The following is a 10488-nucleotide window of genomic DNA, read 5'->3' as shown; positions in this document are numbered from 1 at the left end:
CTATTTTGTGCCTTGTTAGTAAAATCTCATTGTCACTAGAGAACTTACACCAGGACCTCTTACAAAATCTCTTCCTTTTTATGTGCAATGCAAAAAAAATTGTTGCTTTTCTTAATTCCAGTGCTCCTTTGCAACATTCTTTTCATATTAGTCAGATTGGTTATTGCTGCTCATTTCCAAAGCTTACTGCCAAACTCATCAATTTCTGGTCTCAACCCTTAGGATTATGTTTTATTTTCTTCTTCACTAAAAAAAAAAAAAAAATCCCTTGTGCATTTGTGCATATTTTAAATTTCTTTTGGATAACAACAGAAGAGGAAAGAATACTGTTTAAGAATTTTCTCCTGGGGTGGTGGGAGGTGAGGGGGTCTAAGCACCAACTACTCCTCTCCTTTTGTGGTCCAAATGACAAACGAAAGTTGGATTCCACCAAAGTTCCCCCTGGGAAACCAATGAGTTTATTGGGCTTACAGACCGCATGGGTGAGGGGTTACTGACAGGAGGGTGGGTGTTCACAAAGCAGCTGCACTGGGAAGTCTTCACCCCACGTGTATAATGGCTTTCTTGCAGCCACAGAGAGGAGCCCCCTCCTCCCAGTCTTCCCCAGCCTGTATACCTTAATTCCTCCCAGAGACCCCCAAGGCCACTGTGCAGTTAGGGAAGAACATCATACAACTGGCTGGAAGGAGTGGCTGGATGCTCAAATGAGGGTCCCATGTGGTCCTAGTAACAAGTCCAGCTGTGATGATCTGTTGTAAGTAGGCACAGCCCAACTCAGGAAGATGGTGGTTCTGCTTGGAAGATAGTGCTGTACAGCATGAAAATGTATCTTGTTTCTTTATTATTTTTGTATATTCACTTTTGGTGGACCTTTGCAAACAGAAAACTGACAGTCAGGTAGATCACCACTGGACACTGGATGGATGAGGAGATAATTTAACTTGTCCCTTCCATTTGATGCAACAATAATGCATTGTTTAGTGTATAAAGATTTTCTAATAATCTGTTATCCAAACCATGGATGAGATAGAAATTTAGCACTCAATTTTAATGGAGGGCTGGAATGTAGCTTAGTTTGTGCTTGCTCTAACATGCATGAAACCCTGGGTTCCATCCCCAGCACTACATAAAACAGGCATGGTGCCTCATGCCTGTCCCAGAATTCAGGAGGTAAAGCAGGAGAAGAAATTCAAGGTCCAAGGTCGTCCTGACTACATAGTGAGTTTAAGGACATCCTGGGCTACATGAAACAGTGTCTCAAAACAAATTTTTTGTTGTTGTTTTTTGGTCTTTTTGAGACAGGGTCTCCCTGTAGCCCCAGCTGTCCTGGATTCACCATGGAGACCAGGCTGGCCTTGAGCTCACAGAGATCCATCTGCCTCTGCCTCCCGAGTGCTGGGATTAAAGGCGTGCACCACCACGTCCAGCCAAAACAAACTTTTTAAAATTTAAACTTCTGCATTACAGATGCAAAAAGAAAGTTTCCTCATGCTTTCTGTCTGTCTGATTGTGGCAGCCAATATTGAATAGGGGAATACAGACAAATGAAGATTTAAAAATTTTTTAAAAAGTTAACTTCACTTTAATGTATCTAAACCCATTTATTTATCTTACAATTTCACATATGTACACTTTGCATACTGACCACTCTTACCTCCCACCCCCTTATCACCCCATCCAACCTCCCCACAAATCTCTCCCATACTTTCATGTCTACTTGTTTTGTTTTGTGACCCATCAAAATTAACCAGGGCCCTCTATGTGATGATGACTTTAGAGCTATCTATGAGACCCTGGTGTGCTCAGGCAGAGGGCACACAATTAAAGACAGAGTCCAGCAAGTCAATAGTTCAGAGGTAAAGGGTAGCGCCCTGTGAGACTTTTCCCCTTCTTTGACTGATTTTTCCATAGGGCTGGTCTTGCGTGGGTCCAGGGAGGTAACTTCACTTGATCTGCGTTAGTGATTACAGTAGCTGTAAGGTGTCAAGGCAGTGGTGTTTTGTAACCCTTCATCTTATCTTCTGGATCTTACATACTTCCCACTCCCTCTTCCACAGTACTCCCTACATCTTAGAGGGAGTGGTATAAATAACGCATTTACAGCTGGGCCCCCACCCATCACTTATTTTCTACATCTTGGGCAGCCATGAGTCTCTGCTTTCATTGCTGCTCATTGTGAGAGGCTTCTCTGATTAAGGCTGAGAGCAGCTTTTCTCTGTGGGTATAAACATAGGTATTAAGAAGGCAGTTTGATGTAATGTCAGTTAACCATCAGAAATACACTGCTTGCCTGGGCCTACTAGCTCCCCAGATCTGGGTTGTTAGTCAGGCTTATTATAGTACCTGGCATTGGCCCCATTCTTCCGGTGGAGTGGGTTTTGAATCTATTCAGAGGGAAGTTGGTTACCCTCCCAACAGTCAAGGTGTTATTGCACAGGTAGGCTCATCTTGTTTTCCAAATGGTTTCTTTATACACCTTTTATCCCAGTTAATCATCTGCACATTCTATACCCTTATCTCCCCAGTCCCTCTGCATTCCTCCTGAACTTTTCTACACACAGTATTCCCATTTTTACTTTTTGTTTGTTTTTTTGTTTTGTTTTGTTTTGTTGTTGTTTTTGTCTTTTTGAGACAGGGTCTCCCTGTAGCCCCAGCTGACCTGGAACTCACTATGTAGACCAGGCTGGCCTCGAACTTGGAGATCCGCCTCCTTTTGCCTCCCAAGTGCTCAGATTAAAGGCTAGTGCTACCATTCCTGGCCTCTTTCTTTTTAATCTATGTTCTACCATCCCCCCTCTCTTAAGGTAACTCCTCCCTTTCCCTATTCCCTTCCTTGTTTCTAACAGGTGCTCCCTGTTAGAGTTGGAGCTAGGATCCTCATATGAAAGGGAACACGCAGTACAAAACAAACATTTTTAACGGAAATATTTTCTGGTTGTATTGAATTTTGAGGGAAAGAATAACCAATCCCCATACATGACAGTGCAGTAGACAGCTAGCTATATGCTTTTCTTTTTGTCCTTGGGTCTCTACCTATAGATCATTTGGTGTTGGCTATATACCTTCCCCAAGTCATAACCCAGACTGGAAAGGAGAGCATGCATGGGTCAGGTTTGAAAATGGGGACATGTAAGGGGACCACCTTGATTATGAATGATGGCAAAGTGATCTGGAGCTGGTATGAGTTTTGTGGTGGCCTGTGTGTGGCCCAGTGCGATCTTTGGAGGATCAGTGAAGAATCCCAAGAAGCAGATTGCTTAGTTAGGCACTTAAGCCTGAAATGAGGGAGGACGTGTATTGCATTCCATCAATAGTTAGCTGTTGAATGAATGAATGAAAAAATGTTTCAGCATGTCTAGCTTGATAGAGGAACAGACACCATAGAAACATTCAGAGATTAAAGAAGTTTCAGAGAAGAGAGAGGACAGAGCCTCCACGTGTACTATGGCCACTCATGGAGAAAGTTACATAATGGTATGGAAGGGGTGTCCATCAAAGATTCTTGGTCTCCACTGCCGGCGGCAAAGCCCTGATTGTACCCAGATGCCAAGGGTTCTGGGTCTCTTCCTTTGCATTTTCCACAGCAGCCATTTCAAATCTGCCCAACTTTCCTCAAGCCTTCTGCTGACTTCCTTTAGATCAATTGATACAGAAGACCTTGCTATTAACTTTACAAACAGGATAAGATCTGAGCAAAACAGTATCATCTCTTTGCTAGTCCATGTAGAAACATGTCAAATGGGAGAGTGCCCCTCCCCACTGTCCAGGTTTAATTTTAAAACTAACTATTCTCTATGGAAACTTATTTTGAAACAAATTTGGTGTATTTAAAACATGTGACTTCATAAGTGTGCTGGTTAGTTATTGTCATCTTGACACAAACTAGACTTACCCAGGAAAAGGGTAGATTTTATTTTATTATTTTATTTTTTTGGTCTTTTTGAGACAGGGTCTCCCTGTAGCACCAGCTGGCCTGGAACTCACTGTGTAGACCAGGCTGGCCTCGAACTCACAGAGATCTGTCTGCCTCTGCCTCCCTAGTGCTGGGACTAAAAGCCTGTGCCACCACACCCGGCTTATTTTTTTAAGATTTTACTAATTTTATTGCCTGAGTGTGTTGCCTGTACGTATGTTGAGTGCACCGTGTGTGTCTGTGCCTGAGGAGGCAGAAGAAGGTATGGGATCCCATGGACCTGGAATTACAGATGGGTGTTAGCCATCATGTGGGTGCTGGGAGCCAAACCCCAGTCGTCTGGAAAAATACTCTTTAACTGTTGAGCCATCTCTCCAGCCCCACATGAGGCATTTTCTTTTCTGCCTTTTTGAGACAGGGTCTCCTTGTAGCCCCAGCTGACCTAGAACTCATTATGTAGACCAGGCTGGCCCTGAACTCACAGAGATCCCCCTGCCTCTGCCTCCCAAATGCTGGGATTAAGGGCTGGGATTAAGGGCGTGTGCCACCATGCCCGACCCATGAGGCATTTTCTCAATTGCTAATTAATGTAGGAAAGACAAGCCCACTGTTAGGCAGTGCCATCCCAGGTAGGCGGGTCTGAACTGTATAGGAAAGATAGCTGAGCAAGTCAGGGAAAGCAAGCCAGCAAGCAGCACTCCTCTGTGGTTTCTGCTTCAGTTCCTGCCTTGGCTTCCCTTGATGATGGACTGTAACTTATAAAATATATAAACTCTTTCATCCCCAGTTTGGTTTGGTCAGTGTTTTATCACAGCAACAGAAACCACACTAGGAGAGTAAGGTTTGAGGTAAAGATAGATGATAAGATAGATGTTAGATAGGTAGATGACAGATAGATGATGTCTACATCTCTGAAACCATGACTGCCATCAAAATAAAGAGCACATCCATCCCTCTTAAACATTCTCATGTCTTTCTATAACCCTTAGCTCCCCGTGCCTCTTTCTTCTCCATAACCCTCAGCTGCTTGTGATGGTTAATGTTGAGTGTCCATTGACAGGATCTGGAGTCACCCAAGAGACAACCTCCAGGCTCATCTGTGAGGGATTATTTAGTCTCTGGGCATGCCTGTGAGAGATTATCTTGATTAGGTTAATTGATGTTGACTTTTCTCAGCTATGGGCTGTGGTTCTTGGGACTAGGATCCTGGGTTGTATAAGATGGAGAAAGTGAGCTGAGCACTGCATTCATTACCCTCTGGTTCTTGACTGCAGATGCCAGTGACCAGCTGCCTCACACTCCTGCCCCATGACTTCCCTAAGGCAGGACTTGAGGCCACTGTAAACTGAAACTGAATCAAATGAACTCAGCTTCTACCTGCATGGGAATTACTACTGTTCTCCAAACACGCCACACTCATCCACTTCTGGCATTTTTTATTTCTCCCTCTGCAAAGAATACCCTCATATACACTAGCTTTTATTTATTTTTACTTGTGTATGAGTATTTTCCCTGCATGTATGAATGTGCACCATGTGTATGTAATTCTTGTGGAGCTAGAATAGGGCAATGGATCCCATGAAACTGGAGTTAAGGACAGTTGTTACCCACCATGTGGGTGCTGGGCTCTCTGCCAGTGCAGCCAGTGCTCTTAACTGCAGAACCATCTCTCCAGCCCCACACTAGCCTTTAAAAGTCTTTTAGGTCTTGGTTGAGATATAACACCAGACTAGTTCAACAAATATTCTCAAGCCTCTAACATGAACTAAGAACTGTATTACTCTATAAAGAACAACTCATCCAGTAGACTTCCGTCTTCATGTAATATATAATTTAGAGAAAGAGGTAAACATGAAGCAAGTAATTATAATAACATTCACATGTACAATCATGTACAAACTAACATATAGTATATAGTATAATTATGTTTCTTGATAATTAATGCAGTGCCAACTATAATACATCTGGCCATTAATTCTCTCCTCTGCTCCAAAATGGTAGGCTGCATTCTCATTTTTGGCAGAAAGGCAAGGTAAAATTGAGAAAGTGGGACTCTGCCTTCTCAGTCATCTCCCAGCCCAATCTTCCTGGATTGAGCAGATGAAATGGGCATCAAGAAATCTGGATGGAAAAAGCTGGGTATGGTGGTGCTTACCTTTAATCCCAACACTTGGGAGGCAGAGGCAGGTGGACTCTGTGAGTTCAAGGCCAGCCTGGTCTACATAGTGAGTTCCAGGCCTGCTGGGGCTACAGGGAGACCCTGTGTCAAAAAGACCCCCCCCCAAAAAAAAAGAAATCTGGGTGGGGCTGGAGAGATGGCTCAGCAGTTAAGAGCACTGGTTGCTCTGTCAGAGGACCTGAGATCAGTTTCCAGCATCTGGTTTCCAGCATCGACATGGTAGCTAACAAGTGTCCATGACTCCAGTTCCTGGGGATCTGATGCCCTGTTCTAACCATCTTCAGACATTGTACTACATGATGCACTTACATACGGGCAGGCAATACATTGATACACATAAAATAAAAATAATAAATAAAATCTATTTTATTTAAAAAAAGAGAAAATCTGGATATGGCTGGAGAGATAACTCAGCAGTTGGGAGTGCTTGCTGCTCTTCCAGGGGAGCCAAGTTCAGTTCCTAGCACCCAGGTGGTTGACACCTCTTTTGTGATGATCTTGGAATTCCCAGCTTGTCATATGGAAGGATACCTAGTTTATCTATGTTGAAGGAGTCAAGTATCAGCAGACTGATGACACAGACACCTAGATCCCTTGTTAGTCAACTATTCAGGCTTACTCCATCCACTTCATTAACCTCGGAATAAAATTACTTTGTACCTTCTGAAATTGAAATTCTAGATCCATTTGTTCAAGTACAGTGGGACTTAATGTCACACAAAGTAAGTATAACAAGAGGAAGCACAGAGCGTTATGTGATTGTTGAGGCAGTCAGGGGAAGTCTCTCCAAGGACAGGTATTTAGTTTAAAGTGTGGGCCCTAATACCTAGTAAGTAAATATTTATACAATAGTGTAACACATATATTCCAGATCATTAGCTAGGCTATGGAGGTACCTGAGGAAAAAAGATGGTACCCTATGGAAGGCAATCAGTTCCAGCAGAAGAATTAGAATAGTCAAGCATGTATGTAGTTTGCCAAGCCAGGGGAGGAAGGAACTAATGGGATCTTTTCCTGTGAACATATGCAAATCCCTCAAGAGAGTTTGCAAGGGTTTTTTAAGGACCCTGAAGTAAAAAAGTGGTGAAAAAAAATCCAGTGAAGGAAAACTTCAAGAATCACCACAAAACTGTTAGAATCAATAAATGAGTCCAGTCAAGCTGCAGGATACAAAATCAACATACAAAACCCAGAAGAGCTGCTAACTAGGGAATTTTCTAAAATAGAAGTCAACAAAGTAATCCCATTTATAATAGCTATAAAAATATCTAAGAATAAATTTAACTGGAGAGTCAAAAGATATCTAAAATAAAAATGATAAAACACTAATGAAATAAATTGGGAAGCACACAAAAAATGGAAAGACATCCTATGTTCATGGGACAAATCAACAATGTCAATGTGCCTACATTACCTTGAATAATCTACATAGTCAATGTAATTCCTATTAAAACAGCAATGAAATTATTAACAGAACTAAAAGAAAATTTCTAAAATTTGTAAAAATCATGCAACATCCCAGTAGCCAAAGATATCTTGGGAAAAGGAACAAAGCAGGAGGCACTGCACGAATTGACTTTAAATTGGGTTTTGTGACTCATGCCTACAGTTCCAGTTACTCAGGTGGTTGGGGTGAGAGAATCACTTCTTACCAGAAGGTTCAAATCCCCAATGGCAACATTTTAACAAAAACAAACAAACAAAACCCCAAAAGCAAAAACAAAACCAGGAACCCAATAAACCTAAGTGACTGCCAGGAATGGTGGCACTTGGGAGGCAGAGGCAGGCAGATTTCTGTGAGTTCAAGGCCAGCCTGGTCTACTAGAGAAATAGAGAATTCCAGGCCAGCTGGGGCTACAGGGAGACCCTGTCTCAAAAAGACAATAAATAAATAAATAAAACCTGACTTCAAAATACACTATAAGCCTACAGTGTCCAACACATCACAGTATTGGCAAAAGAAAAACAGAACAAGACCAATAAAATGGATCAAAGGGCCTAGAATTAAGTCTGTAGATCTACAGCTAACTGATTTACAACAAGGCACCATTAAACAAAGGAAAGCAACTCCAATAAAATGGTACCAAGAAACTAGATGTTCACATGACAAAGAATGAAACCAAACCCCTACCTCTTACCAGTTTTATAAATCAACTCAAATTGAATTAAAGACTTAAATGTAAGACCTCAGACTACTAGAAAAAAATATGGAGGAAATGCTTCAGGACTTTGAAATGGCCAAAGATTTGTTTGGATAAAATACAGGAAACAAAAGCAAAACCAGAAAAATGGATTACATAAAACTAAACAGGTTTTGCATACAATGAAGAGATAACCTACAGAATGGGAACAAATATTTGCAAACTATACATCTGACAATGAGTTTATATCTAAAATACATAAAGAAGCTCAAAATTTAGTAGCACCCCCCGAATAATCCAGTTTAAAAATAGGCGATAGAGGCTGAGCATGGTATGGTGGTGCACAGCATTAATGCCAGCACTTGGGAGGCAGAGGCAGGTGGATCTCTTCTAGATCAAGGTCAGCCTGGTCTACACAGCAAATTCCAGGTCAACTGGAGCTTTTCAAAAAAACAAAACAAACAAAAAAACAGAAAAAATCAAAACCTCTCAAATTAAAAATATCATTTAACCCAGAAATTCCAACACTGACTGTGCAATTCTTATTAAAACACCAATGAAATTCTTCAAGAACTAGACAATATCCTAACATTTGTAGATATATATATCTTCAAATGATATTGTGTTAGGTTTCTATTGCTACGACAGAATACCCAAGAAAATCATGTTTAAAAGAGGAAAGGTTGGTTACAGGCCATACTTTAGTCACTGCCTAGTCCACTGCCCCTTTTGCCCAGTGTACTCAATAAACTATCCTTAAACTAAACAACAGCAATAAAGATTTATAATTAGAAAAAGAGGGGCTGGAGAGATGGCTTAGGGGTTTCAGGCACTACACATGTACCAGGAAATATACCAGCAATAAAGACACTTGTACAAATAAAAATTTTTAAATTACTTAAGAAAAAAAGAAAAAAGAGGAAAGATTTATTACAGCTGATGGTTTCAGAGCTTTCAATCCCTGGTTGCTTGGCTCTGTTGTTTTGAGCCAAGCACATCATGGCAGAGGTATGTGGAAGAAAGAACTCCTTACCTCATGGTGAGAAGGAAAGATGTGGGTGCTGGGGGTTCAATATAGTCCTCAGATGAATGCACCCAAAAACCTACTTCCTCTAAGGCCTCACCCCTATGGTTTCCACCATTTCCCAGCAGAACCACAACAGAAATAAAATCAATATATTGAGGAAACACTAGCATTCCTACATTTATTGACACTATTTACAATAGTTAAGAAATGGAAACACCTCAACGTCCATCAACTGATGAACTGATTTAAAAGATGTGGCACATATATACAGTGGAATACTCTTTAGCCCTGAAAAGAATGAAATCCTGTCATTTATGAAGCAGAGACGAAACCAGAGATCATTATGTTAAGTGAAATAAGGCAGGCACAGAAATGCAAGTACTGCATGATCTTAGTTACATGGGAAATATGAGCTGACTCCACCGAAGAGTAGAATGGTAGTTACCAGAAATGGGGTATCGAGGTAGGAAGGAATAGGGAAGGTTGATGAATGGGTACTTAGGAGTAAGACATTCTGGTGTGCTATTATACAGTAGGATGACTAAGGTAATGGTGGACTATGTACTTCAAGAAAGTATAAGAAAGAATTCTGAATGTTTTCACCAGAAAGAAATGACAAATGTTTAAGGAGAAAGATATGGCTTTATTATATGTCTGTGTATGAGCGTATGTACATATGTATCTATGCACGTGTGCAGACCAGAAGTGGGTTTCCTCCCCAGTCACTCTCCACAGTCCTTTCAGATACCATCTCCCACTTAATCTTGGCCTTTCTTTTTTCTCAGTAAGGATGGAAGCCACACAAGCCCCAGCAATCCCCCTGTCTCTACTCCAGTAGGAGCTGGGGTTAAAGGCATACCCTAGATATGTGACTTGATTTTTTTTTTTTTTTTTTTTTTTTTTTTTTTTTTGGTCTTTTTGAGCTAGGGTCTCCCTGTAGCCCCATCTAGCCTGGAACTCTCTATGTAGACCAGACTGGCCTTGAACTCACAGAGATCTGCCCGCCTCTGCCTCCCAAGTGCTGACAATGTGTGACTTGTTATATGGGTGCTGGTATCTGAACTCTGGTCCTCATGATTAAGCAGCAAGTGCTCTTAACTGCTGAGTCATCTCTTCAGCTCCAAGAAAGATACATTTAATTTGATTTCAGTATTTCATGATGCATGCATACATCAAAAGATCACATGACACTCTGGTACTCTGTACAATTTTTCTATTTTATGTGTAA

At 41.3% G+C, this 10488-nt stretch overlaps 1 pseudogene; it reads left to right on the top strand.

The window, feature by feature from the left end:
* Nucleotides 1–1456: 1456 nt before the first annotated feature.
* Nucleotides 1457–1542, top strand: LOC115069215 (annotated as a pseudogene).
* Nucleotides 1543–10488: the final 8946 nt, after the last annotated feature.

Source organism: Nannospalax galili, unplaced genomic scaffold (genome assembly GCF_000622305.1).
Source record: "Nannospalax galili isolate Female #2095 unplaced genomic scaffold, S.galili_v1.0 scaffold451, whole genome shotgun sequence".
NCBI classification, from domain to species: domain Eukaryota; kingdom Metazoa; phylum Chordata; class Mammalia; order Rodentia; family Spalacidae; genus Nannospalax; species Nannospalax galili.
This window is presented reverse-complemented; position numbering and strand designations above follow the sequence as displayed.